Source organism: Aedes albopictus, chromosome 1 (assembly GCF_035046485.1).
Source record: "Aedes albopictus strain Foshan chromosome 1, AalbF5, whole genome shotgun sequence".
Classification (NCBI taxonomy): domain Eukaryota; kingdom Metazoa; phylum Arthropoda; class Insecta; order Diptera; family Culicidae; genus Aedes; species Aedes albopictus.
The window spans coordinates 246009526-246028271 of NC_085136.1; the positions used below are offsets into that span (position 1 = coordinate 246009526).

The 18746-nt window shown below is 42.0% G+C and overlaps 1 protein-coding gene across 5 annotated transcripts in view; it reads left to right on the plus strand.

The window, feature by feature from the left end:
• The window catches only part of LOC115259784 (SKI family transcriptional corepressor 2-like), an 833559-nt gene that overhangs the window by 447299 nt on the left and 367514 nt on the right, over positions 1-18746 (plus strand). The window lies entirely within an intron of this gene.

Here is an 18746-nt window from a genome sequence, read left to right on the forward strand (position 1 = left end):
TTGGAATGTGCGCCGATCGGAGCGGATCTGGGATTCCACGGATTTCTTGCATCATGGTCAGATCAAAACCTATAATGGAATTGGAGAAGTCTGGGAAGCAATCACGGTTGGGAACATTCAATGAACGGTGAACCTCCAGAGTCATGTACGAGTAGTACACTGTCATAAATTTTGTTTGATAAATTCGTTCGATCAGCTTCTCAAAATTTTCAATTACCCTTGGATTCAGCACCTCACAGCGGATGAGGGACCTTAACGACAGTTCCACGAAACGAAAAAAAAACTGTTCTTATTGGAACTTGTTTGAAGAATTGAGTTTGAGAAATTGCTGTAGAAAAACGAACAAAATCCCACTTTGGAAAAGTTGCTAGAGTTGCTTTCTGAAAAACATCAGCCACTTTCGAGTTTCGACCGAGCTCACTACTACCAACACACGATATGTTGCTTACCATGCAGCTACCGATATGTTGCTATTACATCAAAACGCTTCCCCAACTTCTACTGGGCATCTCAGAAATATCGCGACGAATCAGTCACCACCTCTACTTGTGCTTGTTTTAGTGAAATGTCAGACTCTCGCTTGCTGATTGGTTGACGACGACTCTGGTGATGGTTTCATGGATTCATATCGTCGCGTTAGATAAGGTGCAAAATCGACAATATTGATCTCATCGGCGTCGATCCTAGGATAGTGAAGGAAGCTTATGATTCTCTGAAGAGGGAGGCTTCGAGATAGGTTTGACGATTAACTCGACCAACACGGAATGTATTATGGATAGAAACAGAGGCGGGCCTAGCGGTGTTGGTGTCAAGGTAGTTGTTTATCTTGGGCCACTTGTGACATATGAAAATGAGGTTTCTCGGAAACTGAGAAGGCGTTTTGCAGCTGCGGATAGAGCCTTTTGCGGATTGCGTCTGGTCCCGTAACTTTCAAACGCCAACGAAACTCGCCGACTTCAGTGGGCTGGAAACGTAGTGCGAATGTCGAAAGTAAGGAAAGCGAAAAAACTCAGCAGGGACTTACGTAGAAGTCAGCTACTTTGAAGGGTAGCCGCGACCACCGCGGAAGCACACGGTTGAAGAATATCTGGGAACTCTACACATTCGTGGAAACAGGAGGAGCATCGCCTAAGACCGAAAAAGATGGTGCTCTACTATATGCTCGACGCTGGAGAAGAATTTCTATTGTAGCCATCAAGGTTGGTAGATGATATGCAGCGTTCGAGTAGCAATGGAGCAACGGAGGAATGCAAATAAGAATTGGTGAGCTCGTTTCTTGCTATTATTTTATTGTGAAAGTTTATTGGAATGTTTGTCACGTAGAAATGAGTAGATATTCTAATACAATTGGAGTCAGCTAGTTCAAAAAAGAAGGTTAGATGTTATATTTATGCAGGGAATTACATTCACATTCATTCGTTAGAAACAAAGTGCAGCAAATTGAAATGGGTGAATAAAATCCAGGTCACGCTTTTCATGTCCAAAGTTCACGGGTCATTTCTCCAATAGTGAAAAATCTAGATTTCCCTTTCATGTGCTGCTGCTATTTAACAACCACCAACGCTAAGTGCAATTCATTCAACCATCGAATAGACAGCAGACCCCTGTGAATTGAATCCCATTAATAAATAAAGCCAGTGACAGTTTCACTCTTTAAAAAACCAGTTCAAAACCCATTCACGTGAGTTCCGATCGTTGGTGGTTGTGGTAGGCCCATTAAGGCTCAAGCATCCGTCATCATTTTTCGGAAAACAAAAAAGCAGTTTTCTCGCTGCAAATCAAAACAAGGATCATGAAAATATATTCACTGCATTATATTCCTCATGTGGAGTACAGTGAATATATTTTCATAGCAAAAACTTTTGTTTTGAGCGAAAAAACTGCTTTCAAATGTTTGATGATGACGATGATTTCAATGACGAAAAGTTCAACGTTAAATCTACTCCTCGATAGGACCTGATGGCGCGATGGGAGGGACGGAAAAGTACTCGAGCCTAAAGCTGTACTCACTCAACCATGGGTAATACATAGTAGTGCAGCTTCCTTCAGCTCCATAAAGTTAGTGCATACCACCCGATGTAAGCGACTGCTTTTTATTGCCACATTGATGATGTCGGTTCGTACCGACAGAGTAACTCGAAGACGCGCGAAACGCACGCTCAGAGGCGTCCGAAGGCTTAGGCTGGGTTCCGTTGATTTAGAGTAGCAAGCTCCTCACGACATCCATGTGAATGGGCTCCCCCGCTGTCATGCGATTCCTAGAGACCACAACCAGCAGCAGTAGCAGTCTGTACCTCTAGACTAGATGGTGGCAGAGCAAAACACGTGAGAAACTAGGTCAACATGAAGTAATGCTCCTCTGCTCTCTAAAGTGTACGACGTGCAGCAGCAGCAGCCCAGCAGTGCACAGCCTCTTGTTTCTTTTTAGCGTTTCCTTTTTGCCACTTCGCCACGAAGTTTTATTGGACCAGGTTGCCTATAGGTCTGTGCCCTGCAATGTTGAGGCTCGTAATCGACGATATTTTATTCAGATGTTTCTGTGTGGCAGTGTTGCCATACGAACGTGAAAAACTGTAACTGACTCCAGATTGCTTTCCCATACTAGATATACCCATATTGCATGGTTTTAGCCTAAAACTCCATTAAACAGCCGTCATTTTGGATATTGGACATCCATCTTGGTTATTCTGGTTGCTACTTTTGGACTCCGGAAATCCTCCCTATACGAAATATACCCTTATTGAATGATTTATTGGTATAAAATGACATTGAACAGCCGCCATCTTGACTTTTCGGACGCCATCTTACATTTTAGATCGCCATCTTGGATATTATGGTCGTCATTTTTGAATTCCGGTTATCTTCCGCATACCGAATATACTCATATTGAATGGTTTTAAAGCCGCCATCTTGGATACTCTGGTCACCATTTTAGGACTCCGGAAATCTTCCCCATACCAAATATACCCATATTGCGTGGTTTTAGGGCATAAAACTCTTGGATATTGTGGTCGCCATTTTTCGAGTCCAGACTACTTCCTCATACCAAATATACCCCATATTGCATGGTTTAGAGCCTAAAACTCTATTAAAGCTGCCATATTGAATTTGAAGCCGCCATCGTGAATATTAGGCTGCCATCTTGAATTTAGGGTTGACATCATGGAATTTCTGGTCTCTAGTGTTGATTTCCGCACAAAATTCGTCAACCATGCTAAAGGTTACAAAAATCACCACAGTTTGACGGGGATTGGTTCAGTTTTGTATACGGTCAGTTCTACCGATGATGGCCCTGATTACTAAAACGGTCATAACTCCGAAACGCCTTGACCGATCCAAACCATTTTCAATAGCAAACAATGCGGTAAAATTCCGGCTCGATTCGAGCTATAATCCGAAAAATCGGTCAATAGGAAGTGTCCTAAAAGTGAGTGAACTCTTTTTGCGCACAGACATACATACATACACACATACATACAGACATCACCTCAATTCGTCAAAGAGTCAATTGGCTTCGAGCCTTCTATCAAAAATTTTTGTTTTGAGTGAACAAAGCCTTTCAGTTGCACCAGATTCGATCTAGAAAACTAAGTTTTGTTCAATATTTTACCATTTTTAAATTTCGAAGACATAAAGAGTGAGATCAGCAGCACGAACCTGAAAAGAGAAAGAATGAAAAATAGTTAGTAGAAAAATTGAAACTTGCTACAACTTTTTTTTTTGAAAATCCGGATGATTTGGTGGAAAATGTTAAATTAAGCTGCTTGAAAGCTGTTTAAGGTGCTCCTCGGAATTTTAAGTGTTTTTTCAAGATCTTGTAAGTTCTCTTTGGAAGTTTGGTGATTTGAAGAAATATAAATTGTTAATCTAGGAAAAATACCTTTATTATAACCACAAACATTGAATGGAAGACAAATTTAAATTGAACTTGATAAATATGAGTTTGGAATTAAAATAAAAACAAGGTTCGGTACAAACAGTAAACAAAGAGCATGTGCGCGGCAAGTTTCGGAAATTCCTAGCTGTAAGTTTGCTTTTCGAGCCGTGGAAAGGTAACAGTGAGTGAACTATGGAGGAAGAAACAAATCGGTACGTTGGTGCGATCAACCGATGTTCGGCAATGAACACAAGAAGAAACGACTAGGCACGGCAGTTGTTTATTTATGGCGAAAACACATAAAGTTTTTTTCTTGTAGATTTGAAGGACTTCATTATAGAACAGTTTGGGCGAACCTCAATGTCAAAAAGGTTTATAATTAGCTAGTAGACTTCAGATCGGTCCAGTAACCACGGATAAATATGCAACGTTACGCAGTATAGCAGACATGGCTATTGTTACGATTGTAGACCTGAAGTCCTGAACTCCAAGGTAGTTTGGCTGACCTGGAATATCTCTGTAGTGTCTCTTAATGACATTTATGCATTTCAAAAGCATTCTCGGATCCCGGCAGATTATGCAATACTATTTTTTATGGCGATATCACATCAAGTTTTTCTTGTAGATTTGAAGGACTACATTATAGAACAGTTTGGACGACCCTGAATGTCACAAATGGTTTATAATAAGCTAGTAGACTTCAGGTTGCTCCAGTAACTGCGATTGATTATGCAACAATATTCAGTATAAGAAATATGGCTGTTGTTGCAAGTGTAGACCTGAAGATCTAAACTCCACGGTATTTTGGCTGACCTGGAATATCCATATAGTGTCTATAAATGACATTGTAGATGTCAAGGGCTTCACGGATCCAAGTAGGTTATGCAATGCAATTATTTGTGGCGAAAATACATAAAATAATTCTTGTAGATTTGAAGGACTTCACTATAGGATAGTTTGGAACACCTAGAACACTCCAGAGTATAAAACACTTTTTGATAGTCTTGATGAAGGCCAAATGAATACATATAAACGTAACCCACATCCAAGTTCAGCTTTTAGAACAACTGGTATGCTAATTATTTGGGATTTTCCAAATTTCATGGTGTTCATGATGTTCTAGGTTATCAATGAAGTCCCAAACACAAATATTCCCTTTTTTCCTACAACTTTGCCGAAGACAGTATTCTGTTTTATCGAATGGTCAAATTAATACAACCGTTTCTATGTGTTGAGGTCATATATGACCCCTCCGGCTCCAAAGGGTTAACGTGCCTCTGGAGCCGACCTATACTGGACAGTTCAGCCAAGAACAATGCCATTTGAGGCACCTTTTCCACACTGCAAATTTTGTTTGCTGGTATTCAGCAAACTTTGCTGATTTTTTTTGTGCTGATTGCATTCAGCAATACGAAGTATCAGCAATTATTTTTCAACTTGCTGTATACAGCAATTTCAGAAAAACGTTGCTGATCAACTGTCAAAACTGCTGGATGCATCCAGCAGTTTTGACAGTTGATCAGCAACGTTTTTCTGAAATTCAGCAAAAATATTGCTGAAATTCAGCAATTTATTTTGCTGATTATTTTTGTGCACAGCCTTCCTTTTATCTTTACATCTGGAGATCACCACAGCCCACGGAATCGCAAATCAACCACGTTCTGACCGACCGACGGCACTTCTCCGACATTATCGACGTCAGGACCTATCGTGGGGCTAACATTGACTCTGACCACTACCTGGTTATGGGGAAACTGCGCCTAAACTCTCCGTCATCAACAATGTACGGTACTGGCGACCGCCACGGTACAACCTAGAGCGACTTAAGCAACCGGATGTCGCCACCGCATACGCGCAGAATCTCGAGGCAGCGTTGCCGGACGAGGGTGTGCTCGATGTGGCCCCTCTAGAGGACTGCTGGAGTACAGTCAAAGCAGCCATCAACAACGCAGCCGAGAGCACCATCGGGTACGTAGAACGGAGTCGACGAAACGATTGGTTCGACGAGGAGTGCAGAGTGGTTTTGAAGGAAAAGGACGCTGCGCGGGCGGCAATGCTACAGCATGGTACCCGACAGAATGTGAAGCGATATAGACAGTAGCGGAAGCAGCAGACCCGCCTCTTCCGGGAGAAAAAGCACCGCCTGGAAGAAGCGGAGTGCGAGCAAATGGAACTGTTGTGCCGTTCGCAAAAAACACGAAAGTTCTACAAGAAGCTCAACGCATCCCGCAAAGGCTACGTGCCGCAAGCCGAAATCTGCAGGGATAAGGACGGGAGCCTCCTGACGGACAAACGTGAGGTGATCGAAAGGTGGAAGCAGCACTTCGACGAGCACCTGAATGGCGAAGAGAATGTAGGCACGGAGGACCAAGGCAGCGGAGGAAATGACTATGTTGGTGCAGCAGAGGACGGGAACGAACCAACTCCCACGCTGAGGGAAGTTAAGGATGCCATCCACCAGCTCAAAAACAACAAAGCGGCTGGTAAGGACGGTATCGCAGCAGAACTCATCAAGATGGGCCCGGAAAAGTTGGCCACCTGTCTGCACCAGTTAGTAGTCAAGATCTGGGAAACTGAACAGCTAGCGGAGGAGTGGAAGGAAGGGATAATCTGTCCCATCCACAAGAAAGGCGACAAGTTAATGTGTGAGAACTTTCGAGCGATCACTATTTTGAATGCCGCCAACAAAGTGCTATACCAGATCATCTTCCGTCGTCTTTCACCTAAAGTAAATAAGTTCGCGAGAAGTTATCAGGCTGGCTTCATCGACGGCCGGTCAACAACGCACCAGATCTTCACCGTACGGCAAATCCTCCAGAAATGCCGTGAATACCAGGTCCCAACGCACCACCTGTTCATCGACTTCAAAGCGGCATACGACAGTATCGACCGCGCAGAGCTATGAGAATTATGGACGAAAACGGCTTTCCTAGGAAGCTGACTAGACTGATTAAAGCAACGATGGACGGTGTGCAAAACTGCGTAAGGGTTTCGGGTGAACTATCTAGTTCATTCGAATCTCGCCGGGGACTGCGACAAGGTGATGGACTCTCATGCCTATTCTTCAAAATCGCTCTGGAAGGTGTGATGCGACGAGCCGGGCTCAACAGCCACGTTTCGATTTTTACAAAATCTGGTCAATTTGTGTGCTTTGCGGACGACATGAACATTATCATCAGAACATTTGGAACGGTGGCAGAACTGTACACCCTCCTCAAACGCGAAGCAACAAAGGTCGACTGTTGACTGAATGCGTTAAAAACTGTTGGTGAATGCGTTAAAAACAAAGTACAGTCGAGTCTCTTACTAAACGAATTCCTATTAAACGGACTCCTACTAGACAGGGGTGAGCGTTATAGGAGACTAAGAGCTTATGGGATTTCGGCATTTTGGGGGTGTGGCCTATTATCTCGGGTGTGTTAAGAGTTAACGCAATACTTTCTTCGGCAAAGTTTTTGGGCTTGAAAAGATCTACCATTTAGAATTTTGGTTCATATGATTAGTTGGCAATTTGGCAGCTAGAGGCACCATCAACAATTTGATGCTAAATTGCACTACAGGAACCATATCAGGTTGTCAAGCAAACGTTACGATATGCGACAGCTCAAGACCCTGATAATTTGGAAGGTTAGTGTCTTCGGGAAAGTTGTTGGGTACGCCAATAACTTACTGACGATGCGTTGCGAAGTTCGAAATTCCTCCACTGGGCGGCGCTAGTGAGCAAGTAAAATTTCAAAACCTCATATCTCAGAATCCCGATAACTTAGGAAGTTGGTGTTTTCGGCAAAGTTGGTCAGTATGACCTAAACTTACATAAAAATAAACACTTGTTTCGCAATTCCGCCACTAGGCGGCGTTTACCGGGTTTTTTCGTCTTTTTTCGATTTTTTTGGCGGTTTTTCGGCTTGGCAAAACTAGTGTCGCTCCCCCCGATAACTTAGAAAGTTGGTGTGTTCGGAAAAGTTGATCAAAATGTCAAGAACTTACATTAAAATAAACACTTGGTTCAAAATTCTGCCACTAAGCGGCGTTTACTGCTTTTTTTTTTCGACTTTTTTGGGGTTTTTCGGCTCAGTAAATCTAGTGTCGCTCCCCCCGATAACTTAGAAAGATGGTGTCTTTGGCAAAGTTGATCAGAATTACATAAACTTACATAAAAATAAACTGCCACTAGGCGGCGCTAGTAAACATACAAATTTTAGAAATCTCATAGCTCAGAATCCTGATAACTTAGAAAGTTGGTGTCTTTAGGAAAGTTGATCAGAATGACATAAACTTACATAAAAATAAACACTTGTTTCGCAATTCTGCCACTAGGCGGCGCTAGTGAACATGCAAAGCCGAAAAACCGCCAAAAAAGTCTAAAAAAGACGAAAAAACCCGGTAAACGCCGCCTAGTGGCAGAATTGCGAAATAAGTGTTTATTTTTATGTAAGTTTAGGTCATACTGACCAACTTTGCCGAAAACACCAACTTCCTAAGTTATCGGGATTCTGAGATATGAGGTTTTGAAATTTTACTTGCTCACTAGCGCCGCCCAGTGGAGGAATTTCGAACTTCGCAACTCATCGTCAGTAAGTTATTGGCGTACCCAACAACTTTCCCGAAGACACTATCCTTCCAAATTATCAGGGTGTTGAGCTGTCGCATATCGTAACGTTTGCTTGACAACCTGATATGGTTCCCGTAGTGCAATTTAGTATCAATCTGTTGATGGTCCCTCTAGCGGCCAAGTTGCCAACTAAGCATATGAACCAAAGTTCTAAATGGTAGATCTTATCAAGCCCTAAAACTTTGCCGAAGAAAATATTGCGTTAACTCTTAACACACCCGAGATAATAGGCCACACCCCCAAAATGCCGAAATCCCATAAGCTCTTAGTCTCCTATTAAGCGGATTCCTATTGCGCCCCCCGACCAGTGATCTTATAAGAGTCTCGACTGTACATGCTGGTAGGCGGAACCGAACATGAGCGGGCCCGTCTAGGTAGTAATGTGATGATAGATGGGGATACCTTCATGGTGGTCGAGGAATTTGTCTTCCTCGGATCCTTGCTGACGGCTGCCAGCAGTGCTAGCCGTGGAATACGAAGGCGCATCATCAGTGGAAGTCATGTCTACTACGGGCTTCAGAAGAAGCTGCAGTCAAAAAAGATTCACTCACGCACCAATTGCATGTACGAAACGCTAAAAAGACTGGTGGTTCTCTAAGGACACGAAACAAAGACCATGCTCGAGGAGAACCTGCAAGCACTCGGAGTTTTCGAGCAACGCGTGCTAAGGATGATCTTCGACGGTGTGCAGGGGAACGGTGTGTGGCGGAAAAGGATAAACCACGAGCTCGCTGTACTCTACGGCGAACCCAGCATCCAGAAGGTGTTCAAAGCCGGAAGGATACGGTGGGCAGGGCGTGTTGCAAGACAGTATGCTGAACTATTGTGAAATTCTCAAGAAATTCACCTCAAAAGTACTGCCCAATAAATAGGAGTAATAGGACTCTGGGTAGATATGAGTTAAGATATGTGACAGAAAAAAAAACTTAATTCAAAGTTCTTGATCAATGCAACTTTGTACATTTCAGTCTCAAGTCATTCAAATCCAATCGAATAAATTAACTGGAAGAACCAACTGCTTAACGGTAATAACCACCCGGCTGACTGTGGCGCGAGAGTGCAATAATTCTCGGATTGCAACTAGCTCAAATCGTTTTCCCATGCTGGGAAAAGCAGTAAACCTAGATAGTTTGATATCAGTAGCTCACATAGCACAGCAATTGCAGTTCTCTTCCCAGCCGGACGGCAACGACTAAATACGACGATGGCAATTATCTCATGTGGTGGAGAAATAACACATTCTGATTGAACTGACGGTAGTACACTAACTTAGCGTGAAGTGAACGAAGCTCAGGCGGAGGCCTGAGACGTTTGGGTCGGTCGGGAGTCAGTGTCTCTGAATGTGCAGTGCAACTGAACCAACTTACTGACTGCTGATGCTGGGCCGAGCTGCGAGAACTCGATGAGGGAAGGAGGCAAACAGTGCGCGGCGGCGCCATGAATCACTTTTCTCAGCTTGGGGCTGCACAAGCTGGGGCAATTCCGTGTCGCTCCGTTTAAGGGCAATAAATTACGGTTCTTTCCCAAGGCTTCCGAACTAAACGATGACGACAACGAATCTTGGCCGGTGCGGTGTGCAGTGATGCGTGGAATAATGGTGAGATCTTTCTTCCTATCCTAGTTTGGTTCCTCGAGCCGTTGGCTACAGTAATATACAGCTTCCTTTCTTTTGCTGGCTATTCAGCAGTTTTGAGTTTCCCTAGAAGCTGAATGTTGGAAATGCGAATAGTCCAAGAATCATACTGGTTACAGCAAAAGAAGAGTTGCCAGCGATATCAGAATTGTACGAAACATTCTGCAGCTTATTGCCAAAACGAAATCTCCGGAATATTCACTTACAGCTCTAACATAACATATGTTGAAATGCTCGTACATAGAAGGAATAAACATCTTATAAGTCTAAACCGGTCTCTAGGTCATCACTTTATTGATTCTTTTGTAAAACTACAAAAATGACTCAAGCTCAAGCGCCAATCACGGTTGTTATTCGCGTGCCAAACAACCTGTGGACGACAAGGCTACCCTACACTACTGACTGATGGTTGCTCCAAATTTCTCTCGAAATCGTTCCGCAGCACAGTGGTTCCATTTGTTCAGGGAAGCGGTCATAAATCATTTTCTTCGTTTTTGAAAGGGCAGAATCATTATAAGTGACCAGAAATAGCAAGTTATGACTAAAAAAGGATATTCCAGTTCATTTTCATGATCATCACTTGAAAAATATAAACTTTGGCCTTTTTATGATAAATGAAAATATCATTAAAAAAACCTTTATTTTGCACAGAAATCAGTAATCAAATATTTTTAATTATTATGAAAATTGGGTCGAATTTTGAGGAATTTCTGCTAAGTATTGCACGTTAAAACATGCATAGCACGACTATATCATAATAGATTCTTGTGAATAGAATCAGTATTAGCATTATAATTGTGATTTTATTAGTAAGTTCTATTTCTACTGCAATAAAATAAATATACGAAACTGAATATTTTTTCAGAAATAAGGTAGTTTGCATTGTCGAAACACAGAAAAAAATCATCACATATCGAATTAGTATGTATAACTGCAGTACCTAATGCCCAAAAGCGATAATTCTGAAGCAATAGTAACAATAGTGCAATTACAGAATCAATTACTTCTGAAATTATTTCAAACAAATATTCAGGATTAATTCACAAAACGTACGTACAAGGAAATTTTTCAACCATACTAATATTGCTTTACACTGTTATATGTCATATAATTCATGGGCCTGCGTTTTGCACAATAAAAAAAGATTCAAGTATCGGTCCAGTCATATTTGTTTCTTACAATTGCAACTGCTATCCAGTAATATAGTACATGGAATTTTAATCATGTATAGCTCTAACCCAATAAAAGAAATATATACAAATACCCCTCGTCATTGCAATTTAATCAGCGCCTGCTATTTTAAAAGAAATCAATTTGTACACTAAGATTTAACGTTAATGAATTTATCAAATATTCCGATTAGGGAAGGGAATATGAGGAGTAAATACGCTCTTTTAGTAAATATTACTAAAAGAGTGAATTTACTCCTTCTTCTTCCAGCACTACAGTATTATTTACTGAATGGATTTTGAGGAAATTTTTTAAATGTTGGCAGCAAATGCAAAACTTCTTATCAAATTTCACAATTACAAAGGGAAGTTTTGACGAGGCCAAATACGAATGGTTGTTATGCAACTATTGAGGTATTAATACCTCAATACCTACAGAAGTGTATTTTTTGTTCATAATAAAAAAAAACATTTCCAAAGATTGTATTCAAATAAAATAAACCTCAATTATTGTTAAAAGCTTTGAAATATCTCCTGTAAAAACTTCAGTCATTTTGGTACGCATTTAAGACAATTCCAGAAAATCTAGTGTGTATATAATTTTGTAGTTATTTTAATACATATTTTTTATGAAAATAACGGGTAACTTCCAATACATCCTGCAAGCTTGTATGTAGATATATGCAGCTACAACCTTCACAGATTGATTCTCCTACTCAAATCTGATCATTTGCTGGCAGACGATTGATTAAATGTGGTTAAGAACATGTTTGAAATGTTACATGAATTTTTATTATGTATATATTCTATTGGTAAAATTATGTGCCTATAGCTCACATCCCCATTGGTCAAAAAACATCCAGATCCGGTTTTTAGCGCTTCGAATTGGAAGATAAACATCTATGCTGATTCTCTGCGTTGAAAACCAATTGAAAATCTACTTGCTTTTGTTATACAAAGACGCGGAGTACAACTCAAAAGTCATGTGATTTTTCGACAAATTTAAAGAATGTAACATTGCATAACAGTACCCACGCTCTCATGCAAAATATGCAACAGAAACTTACATAAAAATGGATTTTCTACATTCTTGGGAACATTATTGATTAATAAAAATTATACAAACTCATAAATTAGGCAATCAATTTTTCGATTTTTGGCCTATGGCGGTACCACTGTGCGCAGCAGCCAGACAAAGGCAACGAGTCGAACCAAAAAACAGACTAATAAAAACAATTCGAACATCATTGCTTTTCTTAGCTGCCCGAGTGCCGTTCACGCTTCTACTGACTAGAGCGCGAGGTGCGTTTGTTTATTTTCTTCTTGAGTTCAGGAATACCGTAGCGGTGCAATTTGTGGAATTTGTATTGATATTAAATGTTAGCATAATTCTAGATGAACATGTGAAAAGGGCGTAACAGCCATTGTGAATTTCTGCTTCTCTGCTAGGCGTATATAAAAATGTTCATGAAATCTTTTACCAGTGGGCTGAAAAATTATGAGTCAGTAAGGAGCGTGCAACATAGCTCTGGACCTCACAAGTTCCTACATCATGCTTCCACGGGTCAACCGATGACAAAGATCACCAGCTAAGAGTTGTGTGCTTAGCTGGTAGTGCAGCCTGGGCACTGGTGTCCTTCTGACTTCAGCTAGATCGAGGAGGTACGTACCAAACGTCTGTTCACCAATGAGGGGCGACTCAAGCAGCGTCTGTTGTGGCATCCAGCGGCTCATAAAGAAATGCTGCATCACGCCCAGCAAAATGCAAGGTTGTAGCCCCATCAGCGTGGTCGTCCCAGTGTTGGTTGGGACGCTGAACAGAACTAGCACGATGGCCCTCCGGCGAAACAGGAGTGTTGGCATAGGCCCAGTAAACCACGCGTAAAAATCCCTATTATGAATTACATAGGAGAAAATACGACTCAATACAGTCGGCAAAGACCCACGCGACGAAATAAGGACTTCGATTGGAAACTTGGGCAAGTCACTTGGTTTAGGATGTGACAGGATTATCTACGATGAATTACATCCCCGCCACTTCGACATCGTGGTGTTGTAGAAACTTTGTTGGACTGAAAAGAAAGTGTGGAAAAGCCGGCATCGAGCGGATCCTTCTACAAAAGCTGTGGCACCTGTGGGGTATACGCTAGACAACATTGGGTTAATCAACTACACTCTTTGAAGAACCCTGAAAGGCTCGTCCATCAACGGCTACGTCGACACGAACGATAACCGAGCTAAATACCCAACGATAAGACCGACGTCGTCCATCACGAATACGAACGAGAGCACGTGATTGGTTGAAAAGGCTGCTTTCGTCAGCAGACAACTAGCTAGGTAAGACGTGGTTCCAGCATTAAGTGATATGAGTGATTTCTCGCAAGCCGGTCATTGGCGCTTTTCACAGCACCACCAATAAACTGGGAACAGGATTTATAGTACTGGGCAAGATGCGACAACGTGTGACGGGTGGCAGCCGATCAACGCAAGGATGTGCATGTTGAGAGTTACGGGCCGTTTTTTTTTTCAACTACAGCATCATCAACGTGCACTGCCGACACGAGGGGAGACCTGATGACGAGAAAGAAGCGTTCTATGCACAGTTAGAGCAACATACGATAGTTGCTCGCCGCGGATTTAGGGGCTGTTCGAGCTCGCTTGGAAGTTAACCATCAATGTTAACTTCTTTTCCCGATCAGCCTAGATAGCTGTGTAGTGTCGGTAGCGGTTGTCTCAATTGGCTAAGAATAACACTACGGACTGCCTGATCAAGTGGTAAAAGTCTACTAAAGAGGTGACCCCTAATTCATGGTGTGATGCGGCTTTATGCTTACCGTGTCAAGGAATGAATAGTTAGGGGGATCTAATAAAAACCTAATTACAAACGGAGCCTGTGGAGAATTAGGGCGTCCTCCACAGTATTACGCAGTGTTGGGAATACTCACTTGCAAGAGTGATACTCACTTGCTTCTATCTCAGTCCAGAAGCATGTTATCAAAAAATGTAGTTTGAATGGCTTTTAGTTTGTAGTTTAATCTAAAAGTTTGCCGAATAAAGTAAAAGTAGCAGATGCATACCAAAGTTGTGAGAGAGCTGTGAGTACTAGGTAAGTAAAATTCATGTAATTTATACTCACGTTGTGCTCACAGCTCTCTCACGGTTTTGGTATGCGTCTGCGACTTTTACTTTATTCGGCAAACTTTTAGATTAAACTACAAACTAAAAGCCATTCAAACATTATTTTTTGATAGCATGCTTCTGGACTGAGATAGAAGCAAGTGAGTATAACTTTTCCCAAGTGAGTATTCCCAACACTGGTATTACGCCCTTACTGCGCTAACCAGAGCAATGGTGCAGTGGACCTTGCGTTTCTCCTAGATAATCAGTTGCCATTCTTAAATCTCAAATTTGAGGCTGAATAAGGACGGGATTATTCAAATGTTGTAAATTAGCTTACATTACCACCTATATGGGTTCGCTTAAGGCGTTTTCGCCATTGGCGTTTTTCAATTGACACCGATTTGGTTTGTCGTTTATGTTTCCTTTTTGTGCTGTGATTGTGAAGAGTGTCATCCTGTCTAGTTTGGGTAGTGGCTACGGCTAGGAAATCTCAGATCAATTTTCAGCGTAAAAAGCGTGCGTAGCCCAAGTGGCTCTACTTCAAAAAGTTTATTTTCGTAGGGTAACTTCTGTATAGTTTACCTTGTGAACCCAGTTTTGCTTCTTTCATTATAAATGAAGTGTCGTGCCTCGAGCATGCTATATCTTAGTATGTTTCAACCTTTCCTTATGGATGCCTTCAAGCAAGCTCTTGTATTCAGCATCTTTTCGCTGATATTTGGCAGTATTGCTACGATGGTTACATCATCTGAAATAGCTTATACATTAATTTGAGGTAGGGCCCATATAGCCGAGGCGGTAAACGCACGGGTATTCAGCATGACCATGCTGAGGGTGACGGGTTCGATTCCCGGTCGGTCCAGGATCTTTTCGTTAAGGAAATTTCCTTGACTTCCTTGGGCATAGAGTATCTTCGTGCCTGCCACACGATATACACATGCAAAATGGTCATTGGCAGAGGAAGCTCTCAGTTAATAACTGTGGAAGTGCTCATAGAACACTAAGCTGAGAAGCAGGCTTTGTCCCAGTGAGGACGTTACGCCAAGAAGAGGAGAGGACATTAATTTGAGATGCTTCAGTTTGATGTATTACTTAGATACTGTAACCGTTTGGTTACAAATTATTGATTTTTGTTTTGATATATGTTGTATTTGTCGGACCCTTCACGTTTCTTGTGTAAAATCAGAAGGAAATACCACAGAAGTGATAGGGTTCAGTACCGCTGTGAATGTATCCGTCGGCTATCAATTTCAAAACATGGCTGGCTGAATGCTCATATTAAAATTAAGTGGAATGACGGAATGCGAGAAAAGTAAATTGTAGCGGCCATTGCCTAAATTTGGCCTCTTAGAAAAACTCAGGCGTCCGTGTGCTGCAGACGTGTTTCTTAGTGCAGTGATAAGACAGTTGATAACGACCTAGCCCCCCCCCCCCTTTCCCTTGGCAAGAGCTAAGTGGATGCTTGTGAGAAAATCCTGCTCAGGTAATTCAATATCCTGTACGATTCTTTGGAACATTTTGTAATGTGTTTGCGTCCAATAGGACCTCCGTCCAGCACACGGCTCGGCCCGCGGAACCGGGAGCAGTTCCCGTGCCTAACCGTAAAAGATCGCCAGTCCTCATAGGAGGATTAACAGCTCGGGCCGAAGGCCCTAAACGTAAAGGAGCATCCCCCTCTCGGCCGTCCAAGGTGGTTAGTCCACGGCCGGTCGATTGCGTCCACGAGGGAAGACGCCTGCATCCCCCCAGCAACGCCCGCTGGTCCCGTCGGCCGCGTACCGGCCTAGACACCGCTCGCCTTGCCACCCGGCGAGATTTCCGGCCGCACAGCTCGACTGGAGTCGCTGTGTCGGCCACCGAACCCAGCACCATCAACGCAGCGGTATGTACCGGTACCACCGAACATAGAATAGGTCACACCTTAACATATCTACACTAAATTATTACACAGAACAACATGCACACGCCACAATTAGGGTTTTAATAAAATGCACAAGTAAAGTGAAAGTTCCGTGTGTTTAGTGTTTTTGTATCGCGAAAAGCCCGGTAGCTAGCCGACCCTGGGATTGCCGGAGAGTGTCCTTGTGTCCTGAGTCGGCCCGGCACTGATATATTTTCGATACGTTTCAATACATAGTACAGTTCATGGATAACTTAACATAGAATTGCACCTAACCCAGCTCTGCATTAGCAGAATTTGTAATGAGGTGACTGAATGGCATGTGTCAGATGAGGATAGGGGTCGCAGTACCGACCACTTTTGGTGAGTACCGGTATTTCGGTACTTGGGTTGACAGTACCGGTAGTACCGGTAAAATACCGGTACTGAGAAATTTTTAACTAAAATGAAGAATAATCCATTTTGCACAGAAAATCTACAATTTATCAGGCATTTGTAAATTCAGGTTTTCAGGGATGCCGTTGAAGCTAACCAGAAAATACTAAATTAAACAAAAAATATTGGATAAAAATGATAGAAAAAAATGAGTTGTATGAAACTGTTTTTGGAGCTTTTGTTTAGCTTCTGCGCAGTTTCACAGACAGTATCTTAATCAGTCTAAAATGAAACAGGAACATCCTTACATGTACCAAATTCAGATAGATAGCTACAAGGTGAAGCTAGAAGAAAATTCCACTATTTTTTTTTCTTGATGATGCTTTCAACAGATTCTAACAACTGAATAAATAACAAAAAAAAAACCCTAATATAACAAGTTTTTTTCTAAGCTAATACGTCTATTTAACCTTTGCAGAAATGTTGCATACCAATATGAAATGTTTGTTTGTCAAATTAATTGGTTTTAAATTAATTTTTCGTTTTTTTTTTCATTGCATATTAGCTATACTAATGATCGGATTTTAGCACTTCGGGAGAGATTTTACGGTACCGAAAGTACCGGTACCAAGGCTCAGTCAGTACCGGTATTTCGGTACCAAAAATTGGTCAGTAATACCGGTATTTTCGGTACCGGTACTACCGGTACTACATCCCTAGATGAGGAGTCTCCATTTGACCTTCTTTGCACTTTTTCGTGTTCCTTCGCAAAATTTGCGTATTCAGACGTCCCTGCTCAATAAACTAGGGAACTTGTACTAATTGGTTGCGACCAAATTGTATGGATAACTCGCTTCCATTGTTACTCCAAGAGAGTTTCATTGTGGTTTTGTACCTACAACGCCCTTCATTGTGGTATACCATAATTATTGCTTTGAAAGAAGCTTGTCCTCTGCGGTCTATGCGGACCACAAGAGGTATTCCTGAATGGAACTCTGATCTATTCAAGTTCAAAATATCTTCGGATAAACCAGTTTTTTGTATAGTTACGGATTTTTAGCTTCCGCCAGAGAATTATAGCTATATAATTGACTTAGTGGGCACTAAAAAGCTCTGCTTACTTCAAATCTCCAGGAGCAAATGGTGTTTTGTCCTATTTTTCTCCAGAGGGATTTGAGTATTTCAAATATGTTTTGAACTCTTGTAGTTTTCTATGGGATATTTTCATGGCGTGAAATTACTCCATAGTTTTATCCTGAAAGGATGCGTGCGTTGTATAAAGAAGGAATGAGTTCCTTATTACCTCGTTCTTTCTGAAATGCTTGAAACGCATTGTCGATTATCACATCTGTGATGTTCGTCTGACTGACATGGCTATTCATGTGAACTCACATGCCTCCCAATTTGGGATGTCCACAGTGACTCTTTTACACAAAGTTGTATACGTTTTCAAGAAAGTACTCGTTCAAACGCAGTTTTTGCTTGGGTGATTTCTTGAATATTGAGGATGCTTTCGATGCCGTGCCTTTCAATGTCATATTGAAAGTCGCATGACGTCACAAGCTACCTCCAATGGACTATAGGCTCTCTTTACGCTTATGCGTTTTACAGTGTCCTTTTCAGGGCATTGATTGAACCCGTTGTGGTTTGGGCTATGAGCTCTCGTTGCGCTTATGCGTTCATTACCTCTTCTAGGGTACTCGTTCCTTTTTCATCACCTTTCGCTTTCCCTTTCCTAATTCCCATCCCTTGTCCCATGCTCCCTCAGATAAATGATAAAATAGGCTTATATGTATGGCGATGGCACAAATGTCCCAAATGTAGGATAACGTGCCTCTGGAGCCGGCCTTCTGATACTTGATGGTTGCTCGCCGTGTGACGTGAAAATCGTTGTCGGCGACATGAATACGCACGCAGGAAGGGGGGAAATGTATAGACCGGTATCTCCGTATCGAATGATAACGGCCAGCGATGCGTAAACTTTGCAACCTCCCGTGGTATGGTAGTCCGAAACACCTTGTTCCCTCGCAAAGATATCCACAAAGCCACCTGGAGATCAC